At 37.2% G+C, this 18,252-nt stretch overlaps 2 long non-coding RNA genes across 2 annotated transcripts; both read right to left on the bottom strand.

Annotated features, from left to right (window-relative positions):
* Nucleotides 1-9,199: 9,199 nt before the first annotated feature.
* On the bottom strand, nucleotides 9,200-11,429 carry LOC141621887 (uncharacterized). The gene is made up of 3 exons (XR_012532760.1): nucleotides 11,267-11,429; nucleotides 11,082-11,154; nucleotides 9,200-9,286 (listed from the first exon to the last, which is right to left on the bottom strand). It is a non-coding gene; the product is annotated as an uncharacterized LOC141621887 (long non-coding RNA).
* A 3,932-nt stretch (nucleotides 11,430-15,361) lies between these two features.
* Nucleotides 15,362-17,624, bottom strand: LOC141621886 (uncharacterized). Its single transcript, XR_012532758.1, has 3 exons — nucleotides 17,462-17,624; nucleotides 17,277-17,349; nucleotides 15,362-15,485 (listed from the first exon to the last, which is right to left on the bottom strand). It is a non-coding gene; the product is annotated as an uncharacterized LOC141621886 (long non-coding RNA).
* Between the last annotated feature and the right edge of the window lie 628 nt (nucleotides 17,625-18,252).

Below are 18,252 nucleotides of genomic sequence, written 5' to 3'. Positions count from 1 at the left end.
TTGGAACCCGTTCGAAATCCACTTTATACCTCGGTCAAACGAAGCACAAAGCAGTGTTTGACATAGGTACTAAAGATAAGGACTCGCCCCCCTTTTAGCATTCTATGCCTAAAATGACTCTCGTACGCCCTGGATAAGGCCATCCACTATCCAAAGGTTCTGAGTAAGGGGTGAGGGTACGTATTGGGAAGCCCTTTAATCGGACACCCAATCCCGCCCGCGTTAGCGGCCTCTACTGATCGATCGTGGTTGTTTAAGTGCAAAAGTTGATAAAACGGTGTAAATGCATGAATGCACATCCAAAAGTTTTAACCTAACATGTGAATATTTCCTAAGTCGGTTTCTTAGGCATGTACCAAGAAATTGGTGTCAAAGTTGGATGTAGATTGATTTGCATGTGAAAACGGAAACTAAACATCCATTTACCAAGTTCGGGTTATGATGCTTAACACGATCCATTATTTGAAAAAATATGTTTGAAAGACAAAGTATGATATGCAAATTCGTCATTCTGATCCGTCACGTATGCGGATAAACCATAATCGGGATCGTCCTAGACAAGTGCTAAAAACGAGGCAGAACAGTGCCAGGCAGCCCCATTGGGGCGCGAGCCTATTCGCGAGGGGAAGGGCTCTGCCAGGTTTTTAGACAAGAAAGCAGACGGCCTCTTAGGGCGCGAGCAATGAGCCGACCCAAGGGGGCGTCTCCTGGTTCTTGAAAAGGTTATTTAAAACCGTATTTATGATGAAAGATTTTCAAATGTTGTTTGCATGACTCGGAATAATTACTATTGTGTTAGTAACGTTCGTTGTCCGATTTGCATGTTTGAAAAGTATAGTTTACAAATAAAAATGTAAAATGTTTGATTTGAACTAATCATGTTAAGTTCATTTCTTTGTAATTAGTCAAGTTAATCATCGTACCCGGATTAAACCGACATGGTATAAACAACCAAGGATGATTATGAATTATGACTAATATATTTACAAATGTAAACAAATGAGAAAAATGGTAAATAAAATAAAAGGGTGTTAAAATATCCATTTAAATGTAATTAACCATAAAATCATCGAATCACGGAATAAACCGTCATGGTATAAGGAACCAAGGATGATTTTTCTAATGGTCAAAATATTTGTCATAAAAATGAATTGGAATGGTAAATAAAAGAAAAAAATTTCCTTTAAAATGTAATTAACCAATTAATATCACCGAGACACGGATTAAACCGTCATGGTATTAGGAACCAAGGGTGATTATGATTTATGGTTAAAAAGTTTGTCATAAAAGTGAATTAAAATGGTAAAAACCGATTATAAATAAGAAATAAAATAAAGAGGAAAGACGAGAACAAAACGGATGAGTCTGTCCTGGACACTTACAAGAGGCGCGAGCCTCGCTGCATAGCAAGGAGCTCCTGTCTCAGGCCAAAACTCGGTTTTGGCTCGTCTAACCTATATTTGAATCGTGTTATGCATTGTTCATGCATATAAACTCATAAAAACAGTAAAGACATGAAATAAATGAGATATTTACACCCTCAAACTTACGTATTTTGATGTTTGCGACGTAGACGACTTTAGAGACGGTTTTCTCGTAGCGACTACTCACGATCAAAGAAGTTTAAAAGAGTGCCTTAAAAAAGGATTTTGTATTGAAAATGTGTTGAAAATATGTTAATTAAAACATGTTGATTGATGAATTGAGTTAGTCAAATGGGTCGGTCGAATGCACGGCGACGGTACCAAACAAATTGTGTAAGGCTTGTGTTTACGATCGGTAGGTCGTAAACACGTGTGTCGATTTTGTGACTTAAAAAGTCGAGTCTAGAAGTTTAAGGGAGAAGGAGGGGGCGGACTCTCGCGTGAGTTTTTTGGTGTGTTAAGGGTGGTATTTAAATATAAATGTGGGGTGGTAGGTCGGTTGAGTTAGCTTAGAGGCTAAGCAGACACCCTAAAGAGGCGCGAGCTACCTTGTGATACAAGAGGGTGCATTGTCCTTTTCAATTTGGACGTGGCCAATTCTCCATCCATTGTTTGGTTGGTTTGATATGTGGTATTGCAATGAGATATCGTGTAACAATATGGGCATCTAATAATATGATTTTAGGTGTTACTTGAGGTAGGTATTTTGTGTGCTTGACTCGGGTTTGACCGTGAGAGTTGGGATTTGAATTTGGAGTCGGTTTTTGGCCCGGTGTCGGTTTGGACTCTAAATAGGGTCATTTTAATGGAAATGACATGATAAAGACATTCATGGCATTATTTTCGACATTCAAGATTTCGGTTGACTCGAGTTGCGGGTTTCTAAGTCGGTTTTGGGCCCGAAGACGGTTTTGACTCTAATTAGGGTCATTTTAATGGAAATGACATGATAAAGGCATTCATGGCATTATTTTTGACATTCGGGATTTGGGTTGACTCGAGTTGTGGGTTTCTGAGTCGGTTTTGGGTCCGAAGACGGTTTTAACTCTAAATAGTGTTATTTTAATGCAAATGAAGTTAGAAAACCATTTTTGAAATCATTTTTCATATTCGAGTAGTGCATTAAACCGTCTCATGTATAGCCAATCCACGCACGCATATCAAAAACACGTTACAGCCCGATCACCATCGGGTGGTTTTTGGAAGGTGCAGATACTGGGTATCTACAGAGCCCCCACTTTGACTGAGCCTTGGACAGGGCGAAAGTCAAAGTATGGCCTCTAGGTCAATCGAAGATTACAACCTGCAGAACCTTGCGACGTCGAGGCGGCTCAAAAGGGTTTGAGTCAAGGATCTGCCGTCGGGAAGGGCGACGTCGAGACGACTCGGGGATTCGAGTCAAGGACCTGCCGTCGGGAACATTTTAAAGTTTGTCGACTTCGATGTGGGTCGTTTAAAGTCCATTAGACTACGTATAAAGGCTTGCCAGCCATAAGAAGGAGTCATACCTGAGGCATCTTCGGGATATGTCCTTGAATTGCTTCTTGTGTGCGCGCAAAGGCTTGCCAGCTATGTCGAAGGTACGTTTTGAGGCTCTCCAGCCATAGGAAGGAGTCATACCTGAGGCATCTTTGGGATATATCCTTGAATTGCTTCTTGTGTGCGTGCAAACGCTCGCCAGCTATGTTGAAGGTGTGTTTCGAGGCTCGCCAGCCATGTTGAAGGTTCGTTTTTAGGCTCGCCAGCCATCGATGATCGAAAGATCGACTTTGGGAAATAGCATGCGTGACTTCCATTTGAAAATCGGCAGTCGCTGGGGAGTTAGAAACTTCTTAGGAATCGCCGGGGATATGAGTTGCTGCTCGTTGGGAGGTAGCATACGCCATGTGATCGAAGGGGTTAAAGCCCTTGGACTTGATGGGTCGATGTTTGTCGGGAAGAACCCAGTGCTCTGTTGGAGTGCATTTGTTCTACTTCAGATTACCTGCATGGTTAGTGACCACACAAATCCGCAGTCGCATAGATAAGCATGTAGGCATGCACGCATATAAGCACATAAGCATGTAAGCAATTAGCGCGTAATATCTCGCGTGAGAGGAGATAGGAGTTTTGAAAGTTATGAAGCTTAAAATTGAGTCTTGTTGCTCGTAGATCCTTGATTTGATAGATTGGAGACACGTGACCGTTGCGACATTGACATACACGGACGCATACTGACAGACTGACAAATAGGAGGTCGTAAACGTGATACAAATTCAGTATCGACACGACACAGGGGTGACTCTGACAGAACTTGCTTATGTGTGTGCAACTCCTTAGCTAAGAAAGGGTGACAACGCGTATCAAATCCCTGAGGTAGAAGGTCCGCTCGGCTGGGGAACCCGAATTAATTATCTTCGGACATCTTGCCTCCGTTTGCTTGTTAGAGATGCCTTCTCGAGGTATAATGATTCGGAGAGCGGAACCAAGACCTTGTCATCGTCCGAACCGAGCACTAGACTAAAGGTGGTTTATTTTGGACTGTAGTTGAGACTCAAAAGATGTTTGAGGATAAAGCATGGGTGGCATCTCGAAAGAGAAGCCCCTAGAGTGAGAAGGTGGGAATTTGACAAAACATGGAATGGGCGACGTCTTAAGGAAGAAGCCCCCAGTAAAGATGTATGAGATTAATATTCTGTAGCTGGCTGGGCTGGTTTTGAGGATTGATGTTGATGGTTGAGATTGAGATGGGTGCGCGGTTGTGTCCTTGTTGGAGGACTGCCTACGTATTCGCGTGTTTTCAAAATCAAACCAGATCGTAGTTCTGCGTGTGTGTTGACAATTGAAATTGACGTGTATGGTTGTGTTCTTGAAGGACTGCCTACGTATTCACGTGAAGTGAAATCAAACCAGATCGTAGTTCTGAATGTGTGCCTAAGCGAGTTGTTAGGACCTTAAAGTGTGAGGGTCACGACGGTAAATTCTGTTTGGTGACTCGAGAAATTGATTTGAGAGAATTCCTCTCGATCATGAATCGAAGAGGTGTAGTTTGTGAAAATGTTCCTTATCATGTGAGCACACTAAAAAGTGGACCCTAAGGGTAGAATGGGTATGTCTTACCAAGTTCGGGTTATGATGCTTAACACGATCCTTTATTTGAAAAAATGTGTTTAAAAGACAAAGTATGAAATGCAAACTCGTCAATCTGATCCGTCACGTATGCAGATAAACCTTAATCAGGATCGCCCTAGACAAGTGCTAAAAACGAGGCAGAACAGTGCCAGGCAGCCCCATTGGGGCGCGAGCCTATTGGCGAGAGGAAGGGCTCTGCCAGGTTTTTAGACAAGAAAGCAGGCGGCCTCTTAGGGCTGAGCAATGAGCCGACCTAAGGGGGCGTCTCTTGGTTCTTGAAAAGGTTATTTAAAACCGTATTTATGATGAATGATTTGCAAATGTTATTTGCATGACTCGGAATAATTTCTGTTGTGTTAGTAACGTTCGTTGTCGGATTTGCATGTTTGAAAAGTATAATTTACAAATAAAATGTAAAAAGTTTGATTTGAACTAATCATGTTAAGTTCATTTCTTTGTAATTAGTCAAGTTAATCATCGTACCCGGATTAAACCGACATGGTATAAACAACCAAGGATGATTATGAATTATGACTAATATATTTACAAATGTAAACAAATGAGAAAAATGGTAAGTAAAACAAAAGGGTGTTAAAATACCCATTAAAATGTAATTAACCATAAAATCATCGAATCACGGAATAAACCGTCATGGTATAAGGAACCAAGGATGATTTTTCTAATGGTCAAAATATTTGTCATAAAAATGAATTGGAATGGTAAATAAAAGAAAAGAATTTCCTTTAAAAATGTAATTAACCAATTAATATCACCGAGACACGGATTAAACCGTCATGGTATTAGGAACCAAGGGTGATTATGATTTATGGTTAAAAAGTTTGTCATAAAAGTGAACTAAAATGGTAAAAACCGATTATAAATAAGAAATGAAATAAAGAGGAAAGACGAGAACAAACACGGATGAGTCTGTCCTGGACACCTACAAGAGGCGCGAGCCTCCCAGCATAGCAAGGAGCTCCTGTCTCAGGCCAAAACTCGGTTTTGGCTCGTCTAACCTATATTTGAATCGTGTTATGCATTGTTCATGCATATAAACTCATAAAAACAGTAAAGACATGAAATAAATGAGATATTTACACCCTCAAACTTACGTATTTTGATGTTTGCGACGTAGACGACTTTAGAGACGGTTTTCTCGTAGCGACTACTCACGATCAAAGAAGTTTAAAAGAGTGCCTTAAAAAAGGATTTTGTTTTGAAAATGAGTTGAAAATATGTTAATTAAAACATGTTAATTGATGAATTGAGTTGGTCAAATGGGTCGGTCGAATTCACGGCGACGGTACCAAACAAATTGTGTAAGGCGTGTGTTTACGATCGGTAGGTCGTAAACACGTGTCGATTTTGTGACTTAGGAAGTCGAGTCTAGAAGTTTAAGGGCGAAGGAGGGGGCGGACTCTCGCGTGATATTTTTGGTGTATGAAGGGTGGTATTTATAGAGAAATGTGAGGTGGTAGGTTGGTTGAGTTAGCTTAGAGGCTAAGCAGACACCTAAATAGGCGCGCGCTACCTTGTGATACAAGTGGGTGCATTGTCCTTTTCAATTTGGATGTGGCCAATTCTTCATCCATTGTTTGGTTGGTTTGATATGTGGTATTGTAATGAGATGTCGTGTAACAATATGGGCATCTAATAAGATGATTTTAGGTGTTACTTGAGGTAGGTATTTTGTGTGCTTGGCCCGGGTTTGACCCGTGCGAGTTGGGATTTGAATTTGGAGTCGGTTTTTGGCCCGGTGTCGGTTTAGACTCTAAATAGGGTCATTTTAATGGAAATTACATGATATAGACATTCATGGAATTATTTTCGACATTCGAGATTTGGGTTGACTCAGGTTGACTCGAGTTGCGGGTTTCTGGGTCGGTTTTGGGTCCGAAGACGATTTTGACTCTAATTAGGGTCATTTTAATGAAAATGACATGATAAAGTCATTCATGGCATTATTTTTGACATTCGGGATTTGGGTTGACTCAGGTTGACTCGAGTTGTGGGTTTCTGAGTCGGTTTTGAGTCCGAAGACGATTTTAACTCTAAATAGTGTTATTTTAATGCAAATGAAGTTAGAAAACCATTTTTGAAATCATTTTTCATATTCGAATAGTGCATTAAACCGTCTCATGTATAGCCAATCCATGCACGCATATCAAGAACACGTTACAATCCGATCATCATCGGGTGGTTTTTGGAAGGTGCAGATACTGGGTATCTACAGAATGAAGAAAATAGGATAGAAAAACAGACGATGAAGAATACTGGGCAACGAACGTCATATTTTGGTAGACTAGGATAATTTTTTTGGTCTAATCTCAGCCCTTGATCTTCTTAGATACAATGGTATATAAATGCGGGGGTAACTCACGAAAAGTGGAAACTCACCGGATCTTGCCTATATATATAAATTGTTAAGTTGAAGGTATATCGTTTTTGGCATGATTCAGCCGAGCTAGGCAGGTACTCGGCAGAGTAGAGGGTACTCTACCGAGTAACCAGTCACTCGACTGAGTGTAGGGGGTTGTGTTTTTGGCAGTAGCTACTGGAATACGACCACTCGGCCGAGTAGGGGAAGCACTCAACTGCGTGGAGCGTTGGTGAGCCGAAGTCGTATGCTCCCAAAGATAGTATTTATTACACTTAAAACCTCTAACTAAATGATAGTATATGGTAATAAGGATCGATCCACAGAGAAGGCAATGTAATTTATGTGAATTATAGTATAGAAAATAAGTAACGAATATGGGAGGATTTTAAATGATTGAGTAACTAAACTAGAGATTAGCAATTGAATGAAGAATAATAAATATGAATTCAGATGGTTTAATTTAAACGGTTTTGGGGTAAGAATTTCCACAAACTGATTATCAAATTGATCATAGACTAACAACTTCCAACTGACTCTTGAGCAAACTATCGTGGGAACAATTTCCCAAATCCTTTGTAAAATTATTTGACTCGAAATGCGATAATCAAATAACCTAATCATCAAACAACCTAATACACGCGATTAAGTTTAATTCAATAACAGCATGAACGAATAAGGAACGATAGAAGTGACGACCAATAAAACACACGATTATTAGTTCGAATCACAAGTTAGTTCTCTCTTTAACCTATATATGATGAAATGCACCCAATACAAAGGCCAAAGATCGTCCCTTTATCTAGCGAGCGGGGTTGAACAGTTACGGATTCATTCACTAGAATAACAATAGATTGCTAATTGTGAAGATTAATAAGCTACTTTAATCTAAACATTCAACAATCATGAAATTGAAACAAAGAATTAACAATACTCAAGATAAAAGGAAGATGAATAATAGTCTCACAATTTGAATAAATCAGATGCTTCAAATCTTAATCCGAGATGAAAGGATTAGTTGCTCATGTCTTTCTCGCTAGGAAAAATACTTAGGGTTCTTGTCTCCAAAACTAATATGTAGTCCTCAATAAAAAGAGTCTAACCAAATACTTAACCTAAACATAATTATTCCAAATTAGTAATAATAATAATAATAATAATAATAATAATAATAATAATAATAATAATAATAATAATAATAATAATAATAATAATAATAATAATAATAATGATAATAATAATGATAATGATAATAATAATAATAATAATAATAATAATAATAATAATAATAATAATAATAATAATAATAATAATAATAATAATAATAATAATAATAATAATAATAATAATAATAATAATAATAATAATAATAATAATAATAATAATAATAATAATAATAATAATAATAATAATAATAATAATATTGTTGGGTTCGGATGGTTTCCTTCCTTTCTCTTTCTCTTCACTTGGGGAGCTGATTTCGGATGCTGTTGCCTTGCTCAAGCGGATCCAGAAATTCTTGATATCTCAGGATGCGGGGGCTCGGGCAGCCGCTTACATTTTTACTAGACTTAGCTTTGCTGTTGCTAAGGGTGTGGGAGCCCAGATTGTCTCTCGGCTCCCCACCAATTTTATGTAAATTTTTATTTTTATTTTAATGAAAGCTGCGCGCATCCTTTTAATAATAATAAAAAAAATAATGATAATAATAATAATGATAATAATAATAATGATAATAATAATAATAATAATAATAATAATGATAATAATAATGATAATGATAATGATAATGATAATGATAATAATAATGATAATAATAATGATAATAATAATGATAATAATAATAATAATAATAATAATAATAATAATAATAATAATAATAATAATAATAATAATAATAATAATAATAATAATAATAATAATAATAATAATAATAATAATAATAATAATAATAATAATAATAATAATAATAATAATAATAATAATAATAATAACAATAATAATAATAATAATAATAATAATAATAATAATAATAATAATAGTAATAATAATAATAATAATAATAATTTGAGAGAGATGGGGGATGTGACGCCCCTCGATGAGGCATCAAAAGAACTATTAAATCTAAGCGGAAAAATAAGGGATTTTTAAAACCTTTAAAGTTTAAAGTGTGAAATCCACCATAAGTGATCAAACGAAAATGAAAAGTAAGATAAATAAGTTTTACAATTAAAATCGAAGTGCGTTGGGGAAAAGATATCCCACGAATAAACACAAATCTAACGATAGGTGAGTCTAAGCAAACTATAACTAAGGTCCAAGGTTCAACGTTCTCGCTAGCTCACACGTCTTCCCCATAATCTGCATCACAAACCTGTCATTCATGTAAACATGAACGCCACAGTCAGTGGGGAGTAACTCAGGGTTCTCCCAGCCACAATATGTCAAAATGCACATAAGCAAGAACTTAATTAAACATATTGATCATGCATCAAACTTGAATAATATGAACAAGGGAATATAAACGATAATCATAATGAGATAGGCACATTGCATTCTTAATGAGATAGGCACATTGCATTCTTAATGAGATAGGCATGGTACATTATATTAAACATGCATTCAAGGTAACCAAAACATGGATATGAGATTAGGCATCGAATCATATGAAGAAGGTAAACAACAAATCAATTGAATAGAAAATACATGGATGGAAACCAATAGCCATTACTTGAAAACCTCTTAACAACCATAGCACGGGACGTGGCTACTAATGTCACATTCATACTTATGGCTTGCATCTCACCATAAGAACGGATGGGAACATCAATCCCGGCGATCATATCGCAACTAGGGGCTTGCATCTCACCACTAGTATCCGATAGGACCAAAACTCTCACAAACAATCATAGAAGACGTGCACTCTCGTATATAAGAACACGCCAATGACCGTAACAAGCAAGAAATTTACAAAGGATTGACTCAAAACAAGACAAACCCCTAGACTCCAACCTCCTGGTAGGACGACGCTCATAATACGGTCCTAGTCTAAATCTGGCCAGACTCTCGGGATGGACGACACCCGATTCGACATACAATCCCAAATCGTATCCAAGACTCGATCCATGAAACCTAGCCGTGCCCCAAGGTCGAGTAACCCCAAATCGGAACCATGGTACCTAGCCGTACCCCAAAGTCCGAAGAGGCGGAAGGAAGATAGCCCAACTCGGAAACAATGGCACCTAATCGTGACCCAATGTCCGAGGGCAAATAAATAAGGAATGTCGAGTAGTCACACAATGTAAACCGTCACACTCCGGTCACAAATACGAGTAACAATGATTATATAAACATAACGAAAACAATTCATGTGAAGCATGCATAAGTACAAGAGTATAACAAATATCAAGTACTCCCATGATAAAAGAGTCTCAACACATCATACACAAGCATTAGAACCAAAGTTAAGATGCATACCCAACAAGAAACTCAAAACCCAACCTATAACAACAAGTTTAGTACTCTACTACAACAAGGGGCAACTTCAAACGGTCCTAACTTGAGTTCTATACATGATAATGAGGTGAAACCAGTTGGAGGTGATAGCTTATCCTCTTACGGTTCTAACGGTAGGTCATAAGCCTCAAACAAACAAGTAACGAAGAAGTTATGGCCATTTTACGAAAACTGGTCCAGGCTGTGTGCGCAGCCTGCGCCGAGGTGCGCAGCCTGCGCCGTGGTGCTGATTTGCACGACACAACATATTCACCTTCATCCCCAAATCATTTTTTTATCATGCCATTACAATCCTAATTCCACCATATATTACCCAAGCAACTTTATACAAGTATTAAGGGTGAAATCAAAGCATAAAAGAGGGATTAAAACACAAGGTTCGATTCAAATTCAAACAATTCCAAACTAACAAATTCGTGACATAATTAAACACAATTATTAAGCATGAATAAGACGGTTTCTTTACTAATTCATCCATGTATACAAAATACTAGAAAATTCTTCAAACCACCAAGAGAGATTCCACACAAAACTCAATCAACAACAAACAAGTAAAAACATGTAAAGAATCTAACTTTAACACACATGTGAACAAACTATAACATGTATGAACACCCAAATTGACATAATGTCGAGTAACCCATCACCGTTACCTTTTTGCACTTAAATCCACAAAAGACTCGTCTACCTTTCAAGAATCCACTTCCGGGTCAACTAAAACTTCTCCTAAACATAAGAAAACACAAAATAAGACTAAGAATCAAAATTAGAAAAAGGGTACCATGTATAAAACGTCTCGACAGCCCTATATAAGGAGGAAAGTCGGTGTCTTTCTTACCTAGAAAGATGGAGGGCGATGAGAGGAAGAGATAGACGCGAAAATCACTTGATTCGGATAAGAATTGAGCAAGTTATGGTGTTTTGAAGATTTGTAAGAGGAGAGTATGAAAATGGTGTTTGTGTTTGTGGTGGTGTTGCTGAAATTGTGAGGAAGGAGGAGGGGTTAGGGTTTCCCTCATTATTTTGATGAGGAGGAAGGAGTAGTAGGTGAGTCCATTGGTCATACTAGGCCCAATAAGCAAAATTGAGTCGATATACACATGAATTTACGTCTCAAGCCCACTACAACTCAAGACGGAGAATATTATTATTATTATCATTATTATCCGACCAAAATATTTATTTTGTATAACTTAAGCTTTAAAAATATAATATTTATAAAAATCATGTTTAATAATGAAATTAATTAAATTAAATAATTTAAAATATAAATAAGACCATAGAATGGTTAATTAAATTATAAATGTCAAAATGGAAAATTCGCGGGTGTTACAATCACCCCATCTTTTAAAAAGTTTCGTCCTCGAAACTTGAAGGTAGAAAAGAAAGGTTATAAAAAGTAAAACCGAACTTTTAAAATTGGTAACCAAAACATTAAAAGGTTACTTATCGTAAGAATCAAAATCCTTTCGTAAGTCTCAAATAAAATTTTCCGAAATGAACCGCATTCTCATCAAAGGAACGAAAGTGCTCTCGTTGTGCATTCAAGAACATCACATTCCAAATCGAAGATATGGTCAAAAGCAAATTATTTGTATAAATCGAAAATCAAAATACTTTCAAAAACATTAATGAAGAGTTTTCAAAGGTATAAGTCTCATTCATGGAACGAAATTGCTCTTGTCGTGCACACAAGAACGCTAACTTTCCAAGTCAAAGACAAATTTAAAACAAAAATCACTCGCCGACAAGCGTAGAACAAGTTATTAAACGTTTCAAATAACGAGTTCTAACATCCGATCAACGTCAAAATCGAAAGAAAAAGGTAATTCACTCAAATTTTCATTTGCCAAAGCCAAATTAGAGATAGAGGTTTCACTTTTAAACTCAAATGGAGTCAAATTTCCGAAAATATAGTATTAAACTCTGACAAAGGAATCATAAGTAGGTCAAAGTTAGTTAGAAATTGAGCAAAATTAAAAGTAACTCGGGTTTAGCAATTAAAATCAATAAAAAGAAGTTGTATTCATAGAACAAAAGGAGAACTAAATCAAATTCCCATTTTCAAACCATTAAAATAGGTAGGGTTTTATAAAAGTAACATAAACTTTTAACAATGGATCAAAAGTGGTAGCTTGAAATGTTTAGAAATAGTACGAAATGAAGAGAACTTAGATATCATGAACACAAGGTACGCTAAGAGGGTTCAAACTTTACCAACAAAAGAGCTAAGATGAACTTCCTAGGAGAAGTGTTGAAATCGAGTCTACGAGGATATCAAAGATTGAATTTCACAAGTTACGAGTATCAAATTTAAAGGAGGAGCATGATGAAGCGAAGAAGAGAGGTATGAACGGAAATGCTTATGCTTAAGGAAGGAAGGAATTTAAACAACAAGGAAACGCCAGAAAGTCAAATCTCAAACAACAAAGTCATCCTGAACGGTAACTCATAACCACATAACTCCCAAGAATTTCCTCAAAATACTTGCACACTTTACTCCTATGCTATCCCGTGGGTCAAGTCACTCCACCACAATTGTGATTCCATAACCCTCAAATATAAGTCATCTATAAACGATTTCCACGAAAGATCAAAACTACTAACAGAGTTACACACATAACCAACTATCGACTACTAGGAGTTCTCACTATGGTAAAATCCTTAATCAAAGGTCAACATCTCAAGGTCTTCATACTTTCTAACACTCCAAACCAAAATCTTATTCACACCCGAATTCACAAGCATAGATGATCACATTCCCCAAATCATAAAGACCACCAACCAAAAGTAAATAGGTTTGTCATACAATTTTTCCTACCCAACTCAACTCGAGTTCCACTAATCCAATTTTGACGAAATCAAGGTTCACAAAGAATCCTCAAAGAGCATCTCACTCACTCTACAACGTAGCCAAGAATGCCATCACTCCACTAAAGAAACAAGAGTAATAACTAGGTCAAGAAATGATAGGAAATTTCAATGGGATACATGAACATGACGAAGTGTGAGATTAAAGGAGTCAATAGTAAAGGTAACTAGTTAACACCAAAGAAGAGACATTAGAATTAGAGAGGTATTCAAGGCAAGGAAACGACAAGTAAACTTTTATACTTAAGAAATAAATCTAATCAAGGTATGAACGAAGGGAAGGAAGATGATTAAAGGTACGAGGGGGATTTTAGGGCTTAAACCATACACTTTCTAAGACTTAAGGTTCTCTCTAACAAGGTCACGCCTATTAGGATATTGTACCATCATAACAAAACGACCAAATTCCAAAACGAGGGTCAAGGCAATTCATCTCATTCCTTATATGCAAGTCTCTCTTAAAGGATTACACCTCTATGACTGATCAAGGTAAAAATAAACGTTAAGCAGGGTTGATGAATTGGTTAGATTCGTTGTTCACCTATCCTATCACATATTAGGATTTCTCTAAAGCAAATCTACCACTCAAGTATAAAAGCACTCATTTATCTCAAGTACTTGATACAACCTCAATGTTTTAAAAACCAAAGAAAGAATTAACAAAGACTTCTCAACAAAATTCTCAAGGGACAACTAACATCAAATCGCATCACCAATCTATACGGAATCATTAACATCTAAAAATGGGTTTTCTTCCAAGCTCCTATCATAAATTTATCTCATGTTTACTCCTAAGGTGACGACGCTCAACCTACTAAGCTTTCAAATCCCAAACATAAACAACAAAGCCAAGTTCTATAACTTTAATCACATAGGCAACTCATTCCTAACACAAAGAATCCACCAATCAATTATACTCACTTGGTCAAGGCACTAGGTATAAGAATCACTAAGTATTTATCATCACATTACCTAAGCCTTTCTAACATCACGACCTCTCAAAACCAGGGTTAAGGGTCAAACACAAACAAACTCCACAAAAGCCAACTTATCTGACCGAAGTTAACATTCCATAAGGCAAAAATGAAGGTATACAAGAGGGGCATTATAAGGAGAAAAGGTACAAAGACAACTCCCAAGATATGGAATAAGAGTTGCGAAAGGCATAGAAGCACAAAGATAAGGGAATATGACAAGGTGCTCGAAGAGAGGGAGGTATCTTCAAGACGGTAAAGACATTCTTCAAGAGTAAGAGATCCGTATGCAAGATGTTATGTAAGGAGAAACAAAAACGAAGAATCCGGAGCATGAGGGAGAAGAGGAGGGGTAGTCTTCTTCTCGGGGCAATTCTTGAAGAGATGTCCGGGCTTCTTGCAATGGTAACACTTCAAGGGCATATCATAGCATCCAATCCCGGGGTGATAAGCTTGCCCACACTTGAAGCACTTGCGGTTCTCCCTAAGCCTATTAGTAGATGTAGGGACTTGTCCTTTTGGCTCTTGCACTATTGGCTCTTGTCCTCCATGGTCTTGTACTCTTTGTCCTTGGACTCTCGGCACCAACCTCTTCTTGCTAGAATGTGATGAAGGTGAGGGCACAAAGGGTCTCTTGCCACGACGGATAGGGCGATGATTCACTTGAGCATTGGCATTCCTTTGATTCCGAAGAATTAGAGTAAGAGCTTCCATGATAGTATTCTCCACCTTGGTTGGTCGTACCATCTTCTCAAGACACCCAAAGAGTCAACCATGTTAGCACCTAACAAATAGCATGCACAAAGAGACTACCAACTTAGGTCCTTAGTTCTACCCATCTCTCATTCATTATTCAAGGTCAAGTTCAAGGTTAAATTCGGGGTACACGTGTGTGCGTCGGAGCAACATATGCTCGATACCAATGTGACGCCCTCGATGAGGCATCAAAAGAACTATTAAATCTAAGCGGAAAAATAAGGGATTTTTAAAACCTTTAAAGTTTAAAGTGTGAAATCCACCATAAGTGATCAAACGAAAATGAAAAGTAAGATAAATAAGTTTTACAATTAAAAACGAAGTGCGTTGGGGAAAAGATATCCCACGAATAAACACAAGTCTAACGATAGGTGAGTCTAAGCAAACTATAACTAAGGTCCAAGGTTCAACGTTCTCGCTAGCTCACACGTCTTCCCCATAATCTGCATCACAAACCTGTCATTCATGTAAACATGAACGCCACAGTCAGTGGGGAGTAACTCAGGGTTCTCCCAGCCACAATATGTCAAAATGCACATAAGCAAGAACTTAATTAAACATATTGATCATGCATCAAACTTGAATAATATGAACAAGAGAATATAAACGATAATCATAATGAGATAGGCACATTGCATTCTTAATGAGATAGGCACATTGCATTCTTAATGAGATAGGCATGGTACATTATATTAAACATGCATTCAAGGTAACCAAAACATGGATATGAGATTAGGCATCGAATCATATGAAGAAGGTAAACAACGAATCAATTGAATAGAAAATACATGGATGGAAACCAATAGCCATTACTTGAAAACCTCTTAACAACCATAGCACGGGACGTGGCTACTAATGTCACATTCATACTTATGGCTTGCATCTCACCATAAGAACGGATGGGAACATCAATCCCGGCGATTATATCGCAACTAGGGGCTTGCATCTCACCACTAGTATCCGATAGGACCAAGACTCTCACAAACAATCATAGAAGACGTGCACTCTCGTATATAAGAACACGCCAATGACCGTAACAAGCAAGAAATTTACAAAGGATTGACTCAAAACAAGACAAACCCCTAGACTCCAACCTCCTGGTAGGACGACGCTCATAATACGGTCCTAGTCTAAATCTGGCCAGACTCTCGGGATGGACGACACCCGATTCGACATACAATCCCAAATCGTATCCAAGACTCGATCCATGACACCTAGCCGTGCCCCAAGGTCGAGTAACCCCAAATCGGAACCATGGTACCTAGCCGTACCCCAAAGTCCGAAGAGGCGGAAGGAAGATAGCCCAACTCGGAAACAATGGCACCTAATCGTGACCCAATGTCCGAGGGCAAATAAATAAGGAATGTCGAGTAGTCACACAATGTAAACCGTCACACTCCGGTCACAAATACGAGTAACAATGATTATATAAACATAACGAAAACAATTCATGTGAAGCATGCATAAGTACAAGAGTATAACAAATATCAAGTACTCCCATGATAAAAGAGTCTCAACACATCATACACAAGCATTAGAACCAAAGTTAAGATGCATACCCAACAAGAAACTCAAAACCCAATCTATAACAACAAGTTTAGTACTCTACTACAACAAGGGTCAACTTCAAACGGTCCTAACTTGAGTTCTATACATGATAATGAGGTGAAACCAGTTGGAGGTGATAGCTTATCCTCTTACGGTTCTAACGGTAGGTCATAAGCCTCAAACAAACAAGTAACGAAGAAGTTATGGCCATTTTACGAAAACTGGTCCAGGCTGTGTGCGCACTGCCGAGGTGCGCAGCCTGCGCCGTGGTGCTGATTTGCACGACACAACATATTCACCTTCATCCCCAAATCATTTTTTTATCATGCCATTACAATCCTAATTCCACCATATATTACCCAAGCAACTTTATACAAGTATTAAGGGTGAAATCAAAGCATAAAAGAGAGATTAAAACACAAGGTTCGATTCAAATTCAAACAATTCCAAACTAACAAATTCGTGACATAATTAAACACAATTATTAAGCATGAATAAGACGGTTTCTTTACTAATTCATCCATGTATACAAAATACTAGAAAATTCTTCAAACCACCAAGAGAGATTCCACACAAAACTCAATCAACAACAAACAAGTAAAAACATGTAAAGAATCTAACTTTAACACACATGTGAACAAACTATAACATGTATGAACACCCAAATTGACATAATGTCGAGTAACCCATCACCGTTACCTTTTTGCACTTAAATCCACAAAAGACTCGTCTACCTTTCAAGAATCCACTTCCGGGTCAACTAAAACTTCTCCTAAACATAAGAAAACACAAAATAAGACTAAGAATCAAAATTAGAAAAAGGGTACCATGTATAAAACGTCTCGACAGCCCTATATAAGGAGGAAAGTCGGTGTCTTTCTTACCTAGAAAGATGGAGGGCGATGAGAGGAAGAGATAGACGCGAAAATCACTTGATTCGGATAAGAATTGAGCAAGTTATGGTGTTTTGAAGATTTGTAAGAGGAGAGTATGAAAATGGTGTTTGTGTTTGTGGTGGTGTTGCTGAAATTGTGAGGAAGGAGGAGGGGTTAGGGTTTCCCTCATTATTTTGATGAGGAGGAAGGAGTAGTAGGTGAGTCCATTGGTCATACTAGGCCCAATAAGCAAAATTGAGTCGATATACACATGAATTTACGTCTCAAGCCCACTACAACTCAAGACGGAGAATATTATTATTATTATCATTATTATCCGACCAAAATATTTATTTTGTATAACTTAAGCTTTAAAAATATAATATTTATAAAAATCATGTTTAATAATGAAATTAATTAAATTAAATAATTTAAAATATAAATAAGACCATAGAATGGTTAATTAAATTATAAATGTCAAAATGGAAAATTCGCAGGTGTTACAATCACCCCATCTTTTAAAAAGTTTCGTCCTCGAAACTTGAAGGTAGAAAAGAAAGGTTATAAAAAGTAAAACCGAACTTTTAAAATTGGTAACCAAAACATTAAAAGGTTACTTATCGTAAGAATCAAAATCCTTTCAGAAGTCTCAAATAAAATTTTCCTGACGAACCGCATTCTCATCAAAGGAACGAAAATGCTCTCGTTGCGCATTCAAGAACATCACATTCCAAATCGAAGATATGGTCAAAAGCAAATTATTTGTATAAATCGAAAATCAAAATACTTTCAAAAACATT

Source organism: Silene latifolia, chromosome X (genome assembly GCF_048544455.1).
Source record: "Silene latifolia isolate original U9 population chromosome X, ASM4854445v1, whole genome shotgun sequence".
Taxonomy (NCBI): domain Eukaryota; kingdom Viridiplantae; phylum Streptophyta; class Magnoliopsida; order Caryophyllales; family Caryophyllaceae; genus Silene; species Silene latifolia.
This window is presented reverse-complemented; position numbering and strand designations above follow the sequence as displayed.